Source organism: Pleurodeles waltl, chromosome 7 (genome assembly GCF_031143425.1).
Source record: "Pleurodeles waltl isolate 20211129_DDA chromosome 7, aPleWal1.hap1.20221129, whole genome shotgun sequence".
In the NCBI taxonomy this organism is placed as follows: Eukaryota; Metazoa; Chordata; class Amphibia; order Caudata; family Salamandridae; genus Pleurodeles; species Pleurodeles waltl.
The window spans coordinates 114,095,296-114,116,860 of NC_090446.1; the positions used below are offsets into that span (position 1 = coordinate 114,095,296).

General features: G+C 44.9%; 1 protein-coding gene across 7 annotated transcripts in view; it reads right to left on the bottom strand.

The window, feature by feature from the left end:
- The window catches only part of MYT1 (myelin transcription factor 1), a 136,097-nt gene that overhangs the window by 111,389 nt on the left and 3,143 nt on the right, over positions 1-21,565 (bottom strand). Inside the window, exon 1 of one of the 7 annotated variants that reach the window (XM_069243222.1) lies at positions 15,642-16,418. The exons of 5 other annotated variants lie outside the window; for them this stretch is intronic. The gene's annotated coding sequence lies outside the window, so the exon portion shown is untranslated. Of the gene's footprint in view, positions 1-15,641; positions 16,419-21,565 lie in introns of those variants that run through there. One more of the 7 variants, XM_069243220.1, reaches the window with a different exon arrangement.

The following is a 21,565-nucleotide window of genomic DNA, read 5'->3' on the forward strand; positions in this document are numbered from 1 at the left end:
AACCGTGTGTGTGTGTGTCTGTGTGTGTGTGTGTGTGAAGACTTGCACATGTATGAGAAAAAATGTATGGAGTTTTTTAAACAGCGTGCCCTTCATGTGACCTGTGTTGTATTATGAAATAGAGGCCCACACCCTGCCTGTTCTCTGGAGCTACAGGTAAGAGACTAACCACAGTTTGTGGAAAGGTGGTGTGAAGATACTGAAAGATTACAAGGCTTGGCTCCTGCAGGTCTGGGTGTGGGGGGGGGGGGTAGATAATGAGCACAAGCACTGGGTACAGCCTCTGTGTACAGTGAGGGTGCAGTTTAACCCCAGTATTTCAGTCTGTGCTGCTGTCTGTCCTGAAGGATGGGGGCCTGGAGGCCTTATGACTGTCCACCATGGATGGATGGAAGTCTGGGTGCCCGTAACATCTATGACAGCTTCAGAAGGATGAATGAGTAACAATGAGTCTTTATTGCAGCCCCTCTGAATGAGTGAAAGGCTCAAGTGCTCATCTTATCATCCTCAGCTCCTGGGAATCAGAAGCTAAAAATGTGGTCCTTATGTTATGTCACGCCGCAAGGAAGACAGGATAACAGACCATCAATAGGTCCTCATTTCCTCTACCCTGGAATATTAAACATAAGTTTTTTTACATACTGCCTAAAATCACAGTTCCGGAGATGCATGCAGCTCACAAACTCCCCAGCTGGGTTTCTCAAACTTCAAGGATGTCCTTTTCCTTTGCTGAGTCAGGGGCTGAAGCAGTATATTGTGCTCTTGCCCAACTCAGGGGTACAACATGAAAGGATGAAGAACCGACTCCGCCCTCCTGAAACTGCGCCTGCCTTTCTAACTTTACAGAAACAGATCTCTGCAACAGGCACATTAACCGTCTGAGATGTGTTACCAGTCAGAGGATACAAGCCCGTGAATGGGTCATCGTGTAACTTACCAGAAAAGTAAAAGCTTGAACTGACTTTCTTGCTTTTGAACGTGGTCTGCATCCAGCCGGCGGGTGGCTACGTCCGGCCTGGTGAAGAGTGCGTCTCTGCGGTTGCAGTAAGACTCCTCCCACACCACAGGCAGTCTGCCTCTCTCCTCTGCCCCTCTGATCATCCCCATTCCTAACACTGATCTCCATCTATCTATCTATCTATCTATCTATCTATCTATCTATCTATCTAATCTGTCTATCTAATCTGTCTATCTATCCGCCCGTCCGCACAGCCATCTATCTATCTATCTATCTATCTATCTATCTATCTATCTATCTATCTATCTATCTATCTATCTATCTATCTATCTATCTATCTATCTATCTATCTATCTATCCATCCATCCATCCATCTATCTATCTATCTATCTATCTATCTATCTATCTATCTATCTATCTATCTATCTAATCTGTCTATCTAATCTGTCTATCTATCCGCCCGTCCGCACAGCCACCTATCTATCTATCTATCTATCTATCTATCTATCTATCTATCTATCTATCTATCTATCTATCTCTCTGTCTGTCTGTCTATCTATCTGTCCATCCGTCCGCCCACCTATCTTTTGTCTATCTGTCTATCTATCTATCTATCTATCTATCTATCTATCTATCTATCTATCTATCTATCTATCTATCTATCTATCTATCGGTCTGTCCATCTATCTATCTATCTATCTATCTATCTATCTATCTATCTATCTATCTATCTATCTATCTATCTATCTATCTATCTATCTATCTATCTATCTAATCTTTCTATCTATCCGCCCGTCCGCATATCTATCTATCTATCTATCTATCTATCTATCTATCTATCTATCTATCTATCTATCTATCTATCTATCTATCTATCTATCTCTCTATCTCTCTGTATGTCTGTCTGTCTATCTATCTATCTATCCGTCCGTCCGCCCACCCACCTATCTATTGTCTGTCTATCTATCTATCTATTTATCTGTCTGTCTGTCTATCTACCTATCCATCAGTCCGCACATCCACCCACCCACCTATCACTGGCTGTCTTTATCTTTTCGGCCACCCTTCTGTATGACAGTGACTTCCGTCTGTCATCAGAGTTCCCAGCTTTTTATTTCCCTTCTCACTTCTTCTTAATCAATTCTGCTAATTTATTTACCCCCCCCCCCCCCCCTCCCCCACCATACCCCTCTCTTGTTCCTCTACCGTTCTTCTTTCACTTCTCCGCATGGAACTCAAGCCCCTGTTTCTTTCGCATTCAATCACTGTCCACATTTCTCTTCCTTTGTATTGCCTTCTCTTACATCTCTCTCTCTCCACGTTTCTGCCCCTTGGTCTTCCTACCTGCCCATCTTCTGGAGGGCCTCACCGCCTTCTACTTACCCCTCCGCTCTATGCTCTGCCTTTCTCCCGCGTGTTTCTATTTCCTGTTTATTCTCTTCCTTTCATTTGCCCCCCCTCCCTTTCTATCACTCCCTACCTCCCCCTCTGACATACACACACTCGCCCAGAGTGTTACTGATGCAGGTTTTTGCTGACGCTCCCTTATTTTTGTCTCCCCGGCTCGGGCGGGCCTTCTCACATTCCCACATTGACCTTTGAAATGTAGCATTAATGTGGCTTTTGATACAGCTCTGTGTCTATCTTGGTCTCCTTTCGTCCTGTTTTCTCCCGACTGTTCGCGCTCTTTGCGTTATGCCCTCCACTTCCTGATGTCAACGTGATGTCATTGCCCACGTGACTCGGGCTACGAGCAACAACCCACACCAGCATATGCGTCACTGTGTTTACAGCCTAAATGTGGCATCCCGGTGACATTCCTCAAAAGCACAGCGCCTCTTCCCAAAGCAGCGTGAGGTGTAGCCATTCTTGGGACGTGCAAGGCAGCGCTTGACTTCACAGCGCTACCCCATCTACACTGCGGTTCAATGTTTAATGCACGAACTTAAAGGGCGCCTCCATCCTAACCTGAAGGCCAAACCTCGTTAGCAGTATCCTTGGCGGGATGCTGCGTTGCTTAGCAGTGCTTACAAAAGGGGTGGTGCGGGGCATATTTGAAGCCTTGTAAGGCGGGGGAAGGAAAATGTCCGAATTTGCACACAACTAACTTCTATATTATAACTGAACTCATACAGTGCTGCGGGGGCTCTACGGCACTGCGCCCCTCAGGGTTGAATAGTTGTTTTACGAAGGTCTTTTATGCTTTTCCAAGCCCTCCGCCATCCCAAGCTTAAAGTCCGTCGGCTTTTGGGGCATTTTTTTTTTTTCATTTACAGAATGCTGCGTTGCTATGCGATTGTTATGAGAAGAGAAGTAGGGGACCAGGCTCTGGGCAGTGTAGCACAATACGGTGATGGGAGGTGACCTGCTCTCACAGTGTCCGAATCCCTGTACAAATATATTCTAAAGGATGTAGTGCTGTTTAGGAATGGGCAACACTGCACACCCGGGTCGAAGTTCTCGGCTTTATCCACCTTATTATGCCAGTGTCCATGCCGAGCTGAAGGCCTGACTGCTTTTAGAGCACGCTTTGCGGGATGCGGTGTTGCTAGGCGACGAGTGTAGAATAGGGGCAGGGGACCAGGTTGCGGGATTGTAGGCTGAGAGAAAGGAGGCATGAGGAGAGCTACTCTCAAAATGTACGAAGCGGAGCACGGGAAAGGGGGCGAGGCTGGGCCAGTCCGCTCAGCTAACTCCGTGCGCTTTCCGAGTAATTTCCAGGAATGGATGCGGGAACACTGCTCCGTGTCTGCCTGCTATTGGTCAGTGTTGGCATTTAAAAGGCGCATGAAACACTGATTCATCAAGGTTACGGAAAGAGAAGCATTTGTGGGGAAGCAGTGCCTGGAACCTGAGTCCGCTTTATCGCCATGGCTGCTTGATTCAGTGTGCGGGAAGCTAGTGCAGCCCATAAGTGTGCTTATATCAGGCCAGCATCTCTCCACCTGCAGACCGGGGAAATGCCCGGAGGGATAAAAGTCCTGTCCGGCCCTGTCAGCATCCATCCCTCCACAAATCTTGCACACGTCCACACCCCTCCCACCACTATTTTTCTTCTGATTGATTACTTGTCCAGTGTTTCGCCAGCTTCCCTGTGCCTCAGCCATAAATCTTTCCTCTCCCCGCCTAACCATGTGCTAACACTTCCACGCAGAGCCCCACCGACCTCAATCTGCCACCCAGACCACTGCGCACACCCGGGTCCATATCTGTTCGCGCAACACTTGCCCAGTCTGTAGGCCCTGAAAGGATGCTCATCCCACATCTCTTACTGCCACTAGGTTTGTTGCTAATCGAACACGCACGCCCACGTGCCTCTCATCAATAACACCGATGCAGGGTATTGAAACGATGCCCCGGCCCCCTCGCCAGCGCCACGGGTGCAGAGACTCGCGCTGCCGGCTGGCACTCAGTAAACTCTTGCTGTTGGTTCACTTTGATGAAACTCGCTAGCAGTCAGGGTGGCCCCCACTGGGCTGGATTAGCTTTTCCGTGAAAGCTGCATAATGCGGTCCCTTTCTGTGAATTGATTTGTGTGGGTGTAAATAAGCGAACAGATGCGCCAAGCTGACCCGCTTGCAGCGTTGACACAGGCTGATATTCAAGAGAAGCATATTGGGAAGGTATTGATTCCGAGCTCAGGGGCCAGGAGACTGGCTAGTTGGGCAATGCGAGGGGCAGTGGGGCTTTTCTGGAAACATTTGACCTTTCACCTCTTCTGAAATGAATACCATTTAAATCCATTGTTTGAAACCTTTGACTCTGCCGGGTTTACCTGCTGTTGGGAGCAAACATTCTTCAGATATCCAATCGCTACAGATTTTGTTTGTCTCTTGGTGCCTTTTTGTCTCTGTGCTTTTGTGTTTTTTTTAGTTCATCTGTGCCAGTTATTCGTGGGCACGTGTGTGTGCGCGCATCTGCGTTTGTTGTGTGTGTGGGGCGAGGGGATGGGCACGTTTATGCGTAGATGGAGCTGTTTAAATGTTCGCTTTGTGTTTGCTTTGTCTGCCTGTTTGTGCTGTTATTGTCTGCCTATGTTTCTGTGCATCAGTTTGTAACTGTGCTACTGTGTGTTTGTGAGCATCTCATTGTGAAAAGCGTCGTTTGAGTGCATGCATGTGTGTGCGTGTGTGTGTTTGTGTGTGAGAGAGAAAGAGAGAGAGACTGTGTGATAGTGCCTCGGTTTATTGGGGTGTTTTTGCATTTATGTGTTTTTCTAGGAGTGTGTGTTTGTGATTGCAGCAATGTGTGGTCGCGATGTTGTTTGTGCTTCTGTTTCTGTCTTGATATTTATGACAGTGCCATATGCTTATTGTTTTATGTGAATCTATGGGTGCATTCTTGTGCTGTGTCGGGACAGCGTTTGTTTTTTCTGTATTTTTGCTGTGATTATTTTATTGTGTCTTTTTGACATTAGGTATGTGGGAGGGTGTTTGGGCGCGCATGATTGCCTGTCTTCTTGATTGGGTTGTATGAGCAAGAGTATACTTGTGGTGATTGTCCGTGAGCCCGTTGTTTGTGTTTATGGTTGTTTTTACATGTTTTTCCCATGAGCCTCTACGTTTGTGTTTGCAGCTAGTGTGTGTGTTTCTGAAACTGTCCCCTTCACCCCTCTCCCTGTTAGACCGGCTGCTCTGTCAGTGCTTTCACCGGCGTCTAATCTTTTCCTGTCTCGGATGTCTGTGCCTTTTGTTGGGGTTAAGTCAGACTTCTGTGGCTGTGCGTTTCTAAGAGCGTTTTCACCATCCTCCTTAGCTTTCTCTGACACCTTCTCAGGCCGAGGCTCGGGGATTTCTGAGTATAAAACTGGTTCTTTTGTGATTGTTTTTTTATTTTTTATTGTTGCTTGTACATTTCCTCTCCCCTCCTCCCTGCTGTCGAGCACGTAGGCCATGACTCCTGCCTCAACCGAGGCACGTGGGCTGCTCATTGCCTTAACTCCCATTAAACTCAGCTGGCCTCTTTCCAGGGATAATTACTTGCTTTGTTTCCCAAGATTGGAGTGTCCGGGCCCTGCTGGGGTAGCCCTTGTCCCGCACCCCTCAGCCAGACCCCCGCATTCAGGGACCTTTGGTCACCCATTGAAATTAGCAATTGGCCAACTCATTAGACAGGGACCCGGGGAGCAGAAGTCCCGCAGTCATAAACAAAAACCTGACAGAGAGAAGGCGACACCCAGCCATAAAGAAAGCCTGGCAGAAGAGTGCAAAGGTTGGAAAACGAAAAATTGCGGCCCCATTTCATTGACCATAACCTGAAATGAGATGCATGTCAAGTGTTAAAAATCTAAAAACCTTGTGTTACCCATCAAACTATCACTAATCCCTCATACAGACACCACCAGACCATAACATTGACCCAAACAAACCATCATCTAGCCCTGAGGCCCCAAATAGCTCTTAAGAAGCACCGAAAGTGACCCCAGATATCCCCATAAAGGTAAAACTGGCATTCCAAAGACACACTTAGGCCTCACATAACCTACTTAGGCCATCAAATATCCACAACTGGTATTGAAATATCCAAAAACGACTTGCAGATAACGCAGAAAGACCAATATGTTTCACCCCAAAAAATCGTAATCCTAAAAGGCCTTCACACAGCACCCAAAGGGTTGAAAAAATCTTCATTGGGCCCAAACGATCACTCACAGAGCTCCTAATCAAAGAAACTGTTATTATCATCAAAATACACCCACGTTATCTCAGTAGACAATGAGAAACAGGTCAGGGCTGCACCCCAATCTTCGAAGAGGCTGTATAGTGCTTCCCATGAGATATATTGTGCACAGAGTATGTGGTCCAAACATACCAAATCACAACATAACTTAACGCAACATAAAATACGCAGTACACCATACTTACATTACAAAGTGTGATGCACATGACAAACACTGAGAGTCACAAAGTCTAGGGGTGACTAAAACCAAACAACTTTAATGTAATGGAAACAGAAACATGACATGGAAGACACACCAAGTTTATAGGTTTCAGCAGCTGCCCCCGTTTCGAAACACCAAACATTAAATACAAAACAATGTACTAAAACAGATGAAATTACTATATAGCAACAATCCAAAAGAAAAGTAAACTGTTACTTAATATAATCTGACAGCAAACCACTTTTAAAAAAGGAGAACTGTTTCCAAGTACTCATGCTTAACTGTATGTAACATTCACTTATATCATGTTTCTCTATAGACCATATACTTACTTTACTTTTCCCGTGCTTTTCCACAATATATTACTTTTGCATGCACTTAATTCATGTTTGTTCGACTTACTGAATGAACATTTCATTTGTTTGTATATTTTAGAAACAGTTTAAACGTTTTTGGTGTAAGTTATTTTAATGTAAGGCACATGAATTTACCTGAACTATTGTTCACTCACGGTATCTCACATATTGTTCATGTGCCCATGCTTACCCCACTTATTTCATGCTTACTTTACTAAATATATACTTCTTTTCACTTGCAATTTTCATGCTCATTGTATATACCTTACACTTTTAATACCTCTGGCCTGTGATGTGCACCTTTAGGGCCATATTTATACTTTTTGACGCACTACTGCGCCAACGCAGTTGTGCGTCAAAATTTTTACCGCCGGCTAACGCCATTCCAACGCGCCATGCAGGCGCCTTATTTATGGAATGACGTTAGCCGGTGCTGCGGACTGGCTGCATCAAAAAAAAATGACTCACACCAGGCAGCGCCGGCGTATGGGAAAATGGGAATTGTGCGTCAAAAAATGGTCCACGTCAGGTCTGAGGCAAAAATCAGGCCTCAAACCAGACTTGCGCCATGTTGTTTGACGCACAACCTCCATTGGCATGACTCCTGTCTTGGCAAAGACAGGAGTCATGCCCCCTTGCCCAATGGCCATGCCCAGGGGACTTCTGTCCCCTGGGCATGGTCCTTGGGCATAGTGGCATGTAGGGGGGCCTACATCTGGCCCCCCTATGCCACTTAAAAAAAACTAAAAAAAATACTTACCCCAACTTACCTCAACTTCCCTGGAATGGGTCCCTCCATCCTTGGGTGTCCTCCTGGGGTGGGCAAGGGTGGCAGGGGGTGTCCCTGGGGGCAGGGGAGGGCACCTCTGGGCTCCTTTTGAGCCCACAGGTCTCTTAACACCTGCCCTGACCCAGGCGTTACAAAACAGCGCCCATCAGGCTGTGCAATGTTTTTTAAGGCCCACCCCTTCCTGTGCGTTAAAATATCGCCAGAGTATAAATAAGGCGCACAGGCCTTAAAGTCATTTTTTGGAAGGGAACGCCTACCTTGCATTTCATTACAAAAGGCAGGTTCCCCCTTCCCAAAAATGACGCACATGGTGGGATTCTGACGTCCGCGGGGTCGGGCGTCAAAGTATAAATATGGGGCAGGGTTTGTGCCGAATGTGCATCAAAATTTTTGACGCACATTCAGCGCAAGCAGAGTATAAATATGCCCCTAAATGTTCTGTGTACATAATGTAGTTTTATTTAATTTCTCTTGCATGTAATGTACACTTTTCATCCTGTAACAGTAATGTTTTTTTTCAGATGTTTGTACTTAGTATAAATGAGTGGCATGTTTCCATCACCATACGTACATATGTTCGCTATTATATGTCCTTAACATACATTAAATTTGTATTTACATCACCTGATGCATACTTATCTAATTGTTTGTAATGAACATACATATTTTGTGTTGGGCTAATTTATCATACATCAATTCCATGTTTTCCATACTTAAAATATTAAAACGTACTTAATGTATTTAGTTTTGCCTGTACTTAACATACACTTTAATGTTTCATCTAGTCAGTGACGGCTGCTCCGCTATGGCGGAGGAGCGCCACCTCCTGCCAGTATCAGCAGCCGCTGCAAACCTTTAACAACGTTTATCGTTTAGTTGTTAAAGGGGCGGGGCCACGGGGGAAAGACAGAGACTCCCATCAGTGCACATGCGCACCGCCCAAACACACATGCGCACTGTGCTCTCTCCAGCCTGGCACTGTGCTGCCAGGCTGGAGAGAGCAGGTACAGGCTCCCAGTCTGCCTAGGAGTGCCCTGGCTGGGTGCTCTGGCCAATCCTACAGCTGCTTTCATGCAGCGTTAGGATTGGCCGCGGGGCAGGCTGGGAGCATGTGCCTTCTTTGACTAGGAAGAAGTAGCAGTGGCGCGGCAGCAGTGAAGCAGTTACGGTTTATTTTTACCATTTTTTAAAACTTTTATTATTATCCCGCGTCTGCGCCGCCCCGCCTCTTTTAACTCGCACAAGCCGCGACTGCATCTAGTTAATTGGCACCTGATTACTCAAGTGCTTAACATATGTTTAGTATTTCCTGTGCATTATATGCATTTATTTCATGTTTTCCTTGATGGTGTGCACCCTTACTTTCATGTGATTATGGGCACTTAGTTAATATTAAAATGTTACCTCATATATACACATTTTGTTTCTAACAAGAACGTATGTATTGTTTCCAGAACTTAATGTATGTTTTTTTGTTTCCTGTTACGTTGTACAGAATGTACACACATTAAATGATTTATATACTTAGGGGCATATTTATAGGCCCCTAGCGCCACCTTGCGCCACATTAACGTCATTTAGTTTGAGGTTAATGTGGCCCAACGAGGCCAAACCCCACGCCGCATTTACTGGGTGGCGCAATGCATTGCGCCACCCTGTAACCCTTTGCGCTGTATTATGCCTGCGCCAGGTATAATGTATGCATAGGGGGCGTTCCCCCGTCAGGGGAGCCGGTAAATTGGTGCAAGGAAATCTATGGGATTTCCTTGCACCATTTATTATGGAACTTTTAACGCCTGCTCAAAAGCAAGCATTAAAAGGGGTCTTCCATTCTTTAGAAAGGAGGCCTATGTACTCTGCAGGAGTAGCGCCAACAATTCAGGGCTTTTCCTGCAGAGTACATCAATAGAGTCATTAAAAATGACACTATTGCCCTGTACCCGGTGCCATGGTGCACCGTATTTTAAATACGTGCACACATGGTGGCACTGCACTGCACTGCACTGAGGGCAGATTTCCATAAATCTGCCCCTCAGTATACATAAGCCTACTCCTCCCTCTAAAAGAAGGCATTTATTTAATTTATGCCAAATTTCTTCTATTTATTGTTCTCTCAGTCCTCATTATATTCACTAGTTTAATGTTTTCTACACTTAACATTCACATTTCAGGGACTCCTCTACTTAAATACACAAACATCATGTTTGTTCTACTCGGTGCACACTTAGTTGAGTTCCTTTACTTAATGTATGTTTGTACAATGTACTTATGTTTTACATTTCACATGCATCATTTGAAATTTTTCAAGTTTTTCACCGGTAAACATATCACTTCATGTTACATGTACCAGTTAACTGTTATTTCACATTTCCTTAACTTAGTTGGTGATGCATTGTGTTTCAGTTGTGACTACCTTTGAAAATAATTGTTTTTTTTATTTCTGTCCTCCACAGGAGGTTGATAGGATGTGCTGTGATTTCCATGGATCTTTGGTCAGCGTGTGCTTTCCTACAACCTCTTCGGGATGGTGAGATCTTGAATCTGAAGCCAAGCGAAGGCTACCCCCCTCGCAAATTCACCATCCACTGGACCCTGTTGACCATAGAGAGTCAAACTTATTTGAATAGAAGCCCCATTAGCATCAGGGATGTAGAGAATAAAACTCAAGTTGTCCAGTAGCTGCTGGATGGCAGTGATGCTACAAGGATGGAAGTTACATATATAAAGTAGGTTTCCATGTAGTTGTGAAAGGTTATGGATAGTAACTCACATAGGATCTAATTCACAGGAAAAGTAAATACCTTCTGATGTTTACACTCATGATATTCTGTGGAGAGTTGGTATTGTTTTAAGTCACCAAAACTCCTAGATTTTCATCTCTACTCCTGTACAGTGTCAACATAGTGGACAATACACAAACACATGTATTCTGAGGAAAAACATGAACATGTACATTTTTAACTCCCTCCTTCGCTTCATATGGAGAGCACTGGATTATATACAGGGACACTGGAATTATGAAGCAATGGACCGCCAAATTATGTGGCAGAGAAGACAAAATTATGCAGCAAGAAAAGGCAAATTATGTGGCATACTGTGACACTGTCTTGGATAGTATTAATTTGCTATTTGTAATTTTCACACCAGTTTAACACTTGAATAGAGCAATTATAAACTAAAAGATCATCAGATCACCTTTTGTAAAGAGTCTGCCATTGCACAAGAACCACTTTTGGTACTTTATAACAGACACTTTTGATCTGTTTGTGCTCCAGACTTTTTTTCTTTGAAGTACTGTAGCAAAGAAGGGGGTAATATATAGGGCTGTGTTTTGGGGTAGGTGGCGGTGTTTTGAGGTGAGGGTACCAGGATACATGGCAGTGTGTAGGTTGTAGAGTGGCAGGCTAAGGGGTGAAGGCAGTCAATAGGGAGCCCATTATACGTCAAATAGTGGATTATGCGGAAAATGTGGCAAATTCATATTTACACGGATAATGATCCATAATTCCAATCGACCTGACTGTATGACTTCTTTGCACAAAAAGGTTAACTGAAGCTGAGTAACTTATGACGTTGTGGGCGTTCTCCACATTTTCATTTCGGCCTTTATGTGCCTGCCATGGGAGAACACGTTTCTACACCGCTTTGTCAAACTTACAACTGTGGATACATCTAAACCATGTCAGGATTTTCAGCACACACAAGCGCAAGCTCCGACATTGCTGTATCTTAATTTTGTGAATGAGGAGCTGGGTGTTCAGGGTAAACGTTTAACCTTTCAAACATGTAAATTACACAAATGGTTTTGTGAATTAAGCCCGCAGAGAAAACAGGAGATGTTTCGACATCCAGTGCCCCTCCAAGGCTAGTAGGTCTGCAGCATGTCACATGCGGAAATTCCCTGAGGTGTGGCCTTCTTTTATAGAGTCCCCCCTTTCCCTTTCTGTGGATGATGCTCTTAGCAGCCTCCCATCCCCCAGCAGCAGCTGTGACTCTCTCAGCAGTGAGGCGGTAGATCCGATTGGCCGACAGCGCCATTCTGTATTTTAATTAGAGGTTGATGACAAAAACTCTTAGCTCAAAAGGCAGCTAGTTGCCCAGAAGCTGCCACTGGGTTGATGGCCTCGGGGCTTCTAAAGAAACGCGAGGGCAATTATCTCTGGTAAAACCTTAGATTTGACGGGGCAAGTCAGACTCCAACAAATAAGAGTAAAGAAAATGCATAAAACATGATTCACGGTGGTTTTTATCTGCCTGCTTGCGGTGAGCTCTGGCCAGTGACAGCTTCCTGCCACACTCTAGCCTGGCAGCGCCGGCCCACGCACACCCAATTTTCATTGGCTGAACACTGGTTTCAAATTTGTTAAAAACAATTCAAGGGATGGCAATGTGGCACTCCTCTTTAATAATGTGCATATCCATTATTTTAAGTAATTTAAAGTTACTGTGGTGCTGTTCCACGACTATCAGACCTCATTAAATTCACCAGCTTTATATCTCCTAAAACATTTTTGTTTTAATTCTGATCTTGAACCCCCTGGGTTATTTACACAAGTTCTCCACTGTCACAATGGACTAGTCTGTTTGTGTTCCACGTGCAGGGCACCCTCCATCAAGATACCTTGGATATTAAGCTATGTAACTACATGGGAGTCATAAAGGGACACAGCAGCAGTACTTTGCAGTAAGTGGTGCAGACAGTGGGGATTGATTGTGGGTCATGACGTTGTATTATGGTTCAACTTTCTGATGACAACCCATATTGTATTTACATAGTTAGTGAATCGTGGCCTACTTAAAAGGAACAGCTTTCTTACAACATTTAATTGTTTCAGTCGCTGTTGGGAAATCTACAAAATAGTTGATGTTGGGCTTGTATTGAACTGTGTACTGTGTTTGTTACCTTAAGAGAGGATCTGTTCAAATCCAATCTGTAATCTTAAAAAAAAAAAATCTACAAGTTCTGTGTGTTATTTGTGTTGGAAATGTCCAAATTGTAAGTTGATTTAGCTGCCAGTATTATAAAGTTTTGTAGAGTTCCTCCAAAGTTCTGAGTGATCTTTGGGTGTTTTGAGGCATAATTTATATTAAAAACTTAAACTTACAGTGGTGTAAGAATGAAATAGAGCTCACACTTGGTGTATATCTAGGCACTGGATTAATAGATTTAGTTATTACCTAAATAAATGGCCATACTAGTATCATAGTCAGAATGGCTAAACACTGTCTATACAATCCCAAAGTTTAAGTTTGTGTCTTACGATTCACACACTTACACCTACAATAAGTTCATTGACACTCTGAGCTACCTCACAAAGGGTTTTATGATAATATCCAGTGTTGATGTTATAAGTAGTAGTCCTCCATTGGTGAAACCAGTTTTACTGTCAAGTTATAGTTTTTTGCTCCTTACCTATTTCTGCTCGATGCACAATTGACCATTTGTAGATAAAACGTTATCCAATTGTAAGCAAACCTTTACAGTGAACAATGGATCTGTCACTTTTTTGTTTGGTATTGTGCAAGAGACCAAAAAGCAGAACACTGTGAGGTGCAACAACTTTGGCAAAGAGGCAAATTTAGGGAGTGGTCTTGGTCTCGTTCAAATGTGCAAGACTCACAGCGTGCCTTCAGGGTAGACTAAACCTGTGGAAGTCTGGTCTATTTTTATCAACCCATGTTGATTAAGTAACATTATGTGCCAAAAACTCATGTGTATAGGTTACTACATAATTTAGAAGTAATTCCCCAATATACTGTGTGTACGAATACATATAATCTTACATTGCAAGCTTTGATGCAACAATGCTAGGATTAAAATTACAAAGGGCAGTTCTGGTAAATAATCAGAGACTAGGGATTCAAATTACTTTCTATTTTCAGGAGTAAATTTGCTGTCAATGGTCAGATCCTAGTTTCTCAAGTTGGAGCAGTTGAGGGTTTTTGTTAAATGGGGCACTCCAGGAAGGTTTGAGGAGTTGTAAACTTAAAGGGATAATACTGCCTCTATTAGTAATGCTTAAGAATTAAAAAATATCAGCACTTCATGATAAAGCCAACTTTTCACTACTTTTTGGATATGAAACCAACGGGAAATAGATCAAACAGATGAAAATGGTAAATGTAATACGAGCACCTAGAAAATGTTAATTAGTCAAGTATTGAGAGGAAGAAAAGGTCTATAAAGCAGCTGAGTGTCGCACGGGCCAACACAAAAACAGTGTCCTTGTTGAGGCAACAATGAAAGTTCCCATACAAAGGAACCAGAGACGCTTCAGACTTCGGGTTTCTATGACAGCGCAATGGACAAAACATGTGTGAAGTCAAATTACGGTGTTCAGCTTTTTTGTGTGCCATTAATTAGAAAGCGGGGCATATGGAAGAAACTAATACTGGTGACAGATGAGGTCCTCAATGAGCAGAATGGACGTACAAAGCTTGTGTTGGCCTGATATAAAAGCGACTGAAGGAAACCTCCCGAAAAGACTGACACCCATGGCCATGTAGCGTAAAGTCCAGTCCCCTGGAAGGCCATGGGGCCAGGCTCCCCATGGGGAAGCATCGAAATACAACATTGGTGGCGAAGAAATTCGAATACACTGTGCACACAGTTTGAGTCAAAGTGCGTTAAGAGACTCTGGCATGAAGTCAAAGACTTAATTTCACTGTAAAATATGTTACAAACTCAGTATAACCTGTGCGTGGAAAATAAACTGGAACCTAGTTTTCGACTTAAGCACCTATGCGTTGTGATGGAGGACGTCGCCAAAGGAGCAACTTTGCAGAAAGCTACAAATTCTACTCGCCCTGATAAGTGTTTCCATAATACACATCTTGAACATGCATATCAACAGTACAGTTTACTGCTTCAAACTGAATTATATTAATAGCGAAACACCTCTGTGTCATACTAATAGGTTTCCACATAAACCATGCATCAAGACCAAATGCACGCAAAATTAGCATCACAAATACTACATCATCTCTGTAGACTGTGTTATGTATTTCTGTACAAGGTAGATCTACAGCCCAGATCCTCTCTAAACACATCTCCGAGACCCTGCTGTCTGTTAAATGTATACTATCGTTACTCCCCTTGGTAACTTCTTTAAAAAAACAATTTCAAGATGGACGCCTTCCTACCGAGAGAGCAGTGTTCTTTAACCCCTTCAGCGCTGCTGTGGAAGGCCAGAGCCAATCCTAAACTTCAGAATGTAGAGTAAACTTAGCCTTGAGAAATCTGCAACGCTGTCAGCGAAGGCAGTGGCTTGGGGATATGTGGGACAATGTGATATTGTGAAACAAAGTGAAGGTCAGCGCCAAGGGAGTGGCGTGGTCCACCGTAGACTGACCTTTAAATCAACTCCAACGAGCAGCATAGGACAACTTCAACCTCTAGTACACTGAGAAAAAAACTCACATGTGCGCACACACAGACACAAAAGCACTCACACATACACAAACACAAAGCAATGCCCCACATACAAGACCAGTATCAGAGAATAAAACACTCATACATCAATGACACACTGTCATGCACCAATGTCACAGAGCCAACACACACACACATTTCACAACAATCCCTTTAACCATAAGCGCCCAGGCAAGCGTGCCCGCACGCACGCACGCACTCACAAAATATACACTTCCACGTACCTTCTCGTCCGGAAATGTCCTCGGCAGAGTAGGTGTCAGCCAGGACTATCAGTCTTGTTGTTTCCTGTCCTGAAGGACGAGCTCCCAATATGTCAGAGGCTGGGGGGCTCCCCGGAAACTGGGACCGGGGGCTTCCCCCTAAGAAGTGTCCACAGACCCCCGACACCCTCGGAAGCAGCGGCTCCTTGCGAGAGAAGAGTCTGAAAGTTTCAGAGTTCCCTGGGAGCCGTGTGTCTCCCTCTCGGCGTCTTCTCCAGTCGCTTTCCCAGCATACCCAGAACCACAAGGTACAAAACAAACAAAATCTCAAATGTACAAAAATGATGAAAGTGCAGAACCCCAGTTGTGGGATCAGTTGGATCTTTGTGGCATCCCTGAGTCTGCGAGGGTTCGCCTTGTTGTGAACAGACGCCGGCGATGGCCGGGAGCAGAGCGTGTCCTTCCCAGCTGGTGCTGTCCAAGGTACCGGGGAGGCGCCAGCCCAGCTTCCTGCCTGCTTGTGTGACGGATGGAGTCACTGCTGACTTACCTTTCCCATCAGCTATTGTCCGTCCCTCTCCGGAGTGACATCACGGGGAGCAAGCGTGCCCAGTGTCCGTGGGGGCTGAGGGGGCGGGTGGGGGGCGCTCACTCCCTGCACTCCTCACGGCTGTGAATCAGGCGTTGCTACCTGCTTCTCGCACCGTGCTTGTGAACTCATAAGCCTGTGCTGAAGGCAGAGCCTCTTCCCACCCCCCCGCACCCCACCCGCGATGCTCTCTCATTAATAGAAATGGCAAGGTGGGGGGAGGGGCGGGCTGCTGCTCTTGTAAATACACTACCCAGCAGCCCCCGGGGCCTGCAAGAGATCTGTTTACTCTGGGAGGTGAAATGCATTTTACTGTATATGGAATGGAGGGGTGGGGGCTGCTGACGTTGTGTAGTGAGAGTGGGGTCCCCCTCCTGCCCACGCTTACCCTCCCCAGCGCCCCAGTGAACAGAAGGGGCCCGATGCTGCCCGCATGATGCATTATTGATACCCGAACATGGTGGGAGTTATTCAGTTATTCTGCTGTGTGTGGTGGGAGGGGTACACAAAGGAGTGATGATGTTTGCAGTTGTCAGTGGACTCTTCCGTTCCTTCCTGACTCCCCTACGATCTGCCTCCTTGTGGTACAGTCCAATAATTTGTAATCGCATCAAGAGGGGGTGACAGCTGCACAGGGGGACGCGGCCCAGGAGAAAGTGCCCTGCAGCATTTATGGGTGGGTGAGGAAAGGCAGCCCCCCTCACCCTGCACCACAGTAACCTACTTCCATGGCCAAGTGCCTTTCGTCATAAAAGGCATCACGTTTAATTTAAAAGTGAACGGAGAGACCTACACCCTGCAGAAAAATGGCAGCGTCCGTCAAGTTTGAACCGGTTTTATGTTGGCTTTAACTCGCCGGCAGGAGGTGATTTTCCGTGGGCGGTGCTAAGTGCAAGACACAGGCGAAAAGCGAGGTGTTTACTGGTATCCTGATATAATCCGCCGTATGTCCGCGGACACTCGGATGTGTCGGCACTCCAAGGGTTAATAGATCATCTGCTGTGGGTGCATACTGTGTAAATGATGTTACAAACATGAAAAAGCCAAACATTATGATATGTTGGTCAATAACATTTAAATAGATTGTGGCATGGGCGTATACTTTTCTTTCAAAGGAAAACTTTGTGGTTTGGCTAGCGTTTGGGAACCTTTTATATTTATTGTGTATATTATTGTGTGTTGAAATGACGAACTAGAAAGATAATATTGGAAACAGAATATGCCACATAATGCCGCATAATTTTCCTTTTCATGTCACATAATTTAGTGAACCTGTCTATTTATTGTGGCTCTTCACTTCCGCGTTGGCTTTGCCTGTAATGGATACACTGTGTAATCATTTGGGGGTGCATATTTTATTCCTTGAGGACATTCTATGTAACCGAATTGTGCAAGTATATATAGCACTGGCTGCACAAGGTCACAGTAGGCTACCGCATCATTCACTAAAAATCAACTCTAATATATGATGACACTGCAAAAAAAACCCACCTTTTTCACATTCGTGCACTGGAAGATAGAGGACTGCCTACTCAACCAGTTGGTGAGTGATTTGGGGCTCCAACAAGAGATGGAAAGTGCTATAGGAATGCAACAATGCATTACACATGGAGCTTGCAATAGGATGACACGGGACGCTGCCACATTCCACACATGTGGACAGCTCCTGCGATATCAGGACATATTGTGAAACTGCAGCTTGTGGCTCCCCCCAAGCTCTGATACTGCTGTTCTTCGAGATTTGTCAGATGAAAGAAGGCCTTGCGTTTAATTGCAAACTACACAAATAACACCGTTGCCCCTGATAGCTGCTACATTAAACACATATATGTACACTACTGCATTGCTAATCAGTGTTTTAATTAATTATTGCATGTAAGCAACCAGGCTTCCTTTCTTATATTTACCTACTTTTGCAATAAGGTCTTAAAATAAATGTTAAACTATAAAGAACATGTAAAAAAAAAACGTTCTTTTCCAGGGAGTACCTTCTGAGACACAAAGAAAGCATTATTTTAACAGACAAAGGGCGTTTCATTCAGTCGCACACCGTGTGATCTTGGGCACACATTCCTGCTTCCGATTGTTCGGTTTTCCTGTAGCACATAATGGCCGCTTGGAAGGGTGTCATGGCGTCGCGTGCCTTTGTGTACTATCGTCTTTCCAGCTGGGTAGGAAGTGTCACTCGCAGTTGTAAAGCTGGCTTCAGTCTTTTGTGGTCTCGGTGGGAGGGCAGAAGGGGACATTTTACAACCAGAATGCTGGTCTTTCAGGCACTGGGTGCAGCGGTAAGAGGCAAGGCACCCCTCCCCTGTAGTCCACCGAGGGGGGGTTTTACCCCTGGCTTATCTTTGGGCACCAGGCAGAGGTCTGCCCGCCCCCTTCTAATGCTTAGGCAGTGGAGGGAGCACAGCGGGCATCTCAGCCCGTTCCTTTCACAAGAATCATTCTGTTGTGTGGATTTTTTTTTTAAAGTTTGAGTAAGCTTATCATGGTGAAAGTACAAACTACAAACAAGGTTACGTGTAAGTGCAAAACTCACAATGTTGCTTCTAAAACAAAGGGGGTGGAAAGCGGCACGGCGCATGAGACCGAGCCCGGCCTGGGACCAGACTCCTGCCCGCTGTGAGCTGTGGGCCAGGGTACCCCTGGAGGCATGCCTAGCCCCCGTGTCCCGCAATTCAGCCTTAAGTGTGCTAGAGACAGACGATCCAGCCAGGGCTCGGCTGCAGCCCGAGGCGGCGCCTCCCGAGTTCAGCACCACCGCAGCGGACAGCTCCCTCGGCACGCCCGAGAGCGGAGGCCCGGGCCCGAGAGGCCACCAGCTCTGTGGGGTCCCTGGACACAGAACGGCTACTTCCAGCTGCCCCTGCTCGCAGGCTGGCCTCTCTCTGTCCTTCTCTAGTCCCCGCATCCATCAGCAGTGACCTACCGGCCGCTCCTTCCCCTCCTAGTGCCTATTTGTCTGCCTCAAAGTCTGTTCACCTCTCTCCTGCAACAGCCTCTGCACGACTGCTTCAGACCTCGTACCTACCTCAGACCTTGTACCTACCTCAGACCTTGTACCTACCTCAGACCTTGTCCCTGCCTCAGACCTTGCCCCTGCAGCAGCCTCTGTTCCTACCCCAGACCCTGTTCCTGGGTCAGTCCTAGTTTCTACACCAACCTCTCTCTCCCTACCTCAGACCCCGGTTGTGCACCAGCTTCTGTTCCTACCTCAGACCCGTCCCTGGGTCAGCTCTAGTTTCTCCACCAGCATCTTTTCCTCCCCGAGGTCACGTTATTGCCTCATTTACAGTTCTCTTACTAACCCCTGCACCAGCCCCTACCCTACTCACAAAGCTCTCTAACGACAGCTGCTCAGCTTGCCACAGTCGCCCATGACATCACCATGGACTGCGTCACTTCCTCTCAGAATATCACTCTCTTTATTTCCGGAAAAGGCCTCCTGCACTTTTATCACAGCGTTTGCTTGAAATTCCTTCTCCAGATGTCCTTCCTGAACCACAAGTATATTCGTTAACTTTTCACGGCGTAGCATTGCCATAAAAGTGTGAGTGTGTTAATACATATAACACACGGTGGTTCGTGTGCACGAAGCAAGGTACACAAGTGTCGAACGAGGAACACATCCGTAGGCTCTGAGCGTGTGCAGACATGGGGATATCCGTCTAACTGTGCACTTACCCGGACACCTCAAGCACCTTATGCTGCCTGGAGAAAAATATGTGTGATTAAATTATGCGGTAACACACGTTTACAATTGCCGATTCTTTGTCTTAAAGACAACATTGAAACATACCACCTTACCGAATAAAAACGAAACTATTAATGGAAAAAGGAAAGCTACGTAGAGGCAAACTTTAACTGTCCTCCAAACTTAAAAGAAACTTGAAACTATGTTTATGATAATGACACTGTGCGTAATGACGTATAGCGCTGAAGTTACCCGCACTTCACGCCCTCATATTAAAAGTTGTAGATGGGGATATAGTTATTAAAGTGCATTTTTGGTTCTAAGTTACGGCATTGGGGTTACAAAGGCAGCTAACGACACTGTTATAAACTTTATTAGAGAAATAACGTATTTTGCAAATGGTGACTTTTAGGATTGAGAAGACTCATAAACCATATGAAACTAGGGAATTGGTAAAATGGTCACTAAAATGCGATAAATGCACTTTTTATACTAACTTACAGCACTTAAGTAGAAAATATGCACTGTGAGTATTATATAAACTTTAAGTGAGTATAAAACATACAGACAATAAAAAGATATATTTATTGGCGAACTATATATGTAATGACACAATAGTATTGAAACTGTGGTAATACATGTTTTCTGCCAAGTTATACCGGAGAAGTGAAAAGTAATTGAACCTAAATATTATAAAAACAATTAAAATAAAAGACGTGGAATGTAAAGGTACTAGTTTATGGACAGATCTTAGAACTTTCAAAATCCCCTTTTAGTCTAATTTATAAGAGTGAGTGTGTTTGCAAATAATCGACTGGAGTGCTGAGTTAAAACGTCTAAGTGACAAATGAATGAATCCAATGTGTTAAAAACGCTATACATACAGAGACAAGGTAAGGCAAACCAACTTTTTGTAGTAAGTTGTAGCATTAAAGTGGCAACGTTTATTTAGTTTAAACAATGTAAATAAACTTTGATTGATAAGTTTATCATAAACGTGCCCCAAGTGTTATAAAATGTTAAACAGTGTGTAAAATACACACACAATAGGAACACTATGCTTTATAGTAAAATCTATGCATTGTAGTAATTTGAAAGTACAAATGTAAACTATATTAAAAGTTTATGCTGTAACAAAGGCTACTGGCGCAATAGACACACTTTGTTAAACTCTGCTAAAAGTTTAACATTGAACGGATATTGAACGTGCAACGTATATATGTAAATAAGGCAGGGACAGCGACAGATGTCTAAAAGTACAAAGTCTGGGGCTCGTCGCCGGTGTTGTGAACAAAGTCCTTCTAGGCCGGCCGGGCTGAAAGTTCTCTAATTGGGCCAGGTCTCCGGTTCCCAGCTGGGCGGGGGCTCTGTCTATAAGCCCTATATGCAGATGGGCCGCAGACTACAATTAGGCTTGTCTATATGCTGAATGGCCGAGGCATGCATTAATATTGTATACGGAACAGCTGAGGGGCTGGGCTAGCCCAGACTCCTGGCAGATGGGGCTGCCACACACAAAAAACTTCTAATAAGCCCCGGGGCTGACATTGTGCTGGCGAGCTGTCTCCCCGAGCTGCCCCTCCCCGAGGAGACAGGCTGCCTTTGTTTGAAGCACACTGCGCAACTTTAGAACTTTTCTTTCGGACTTAAACAGGACCA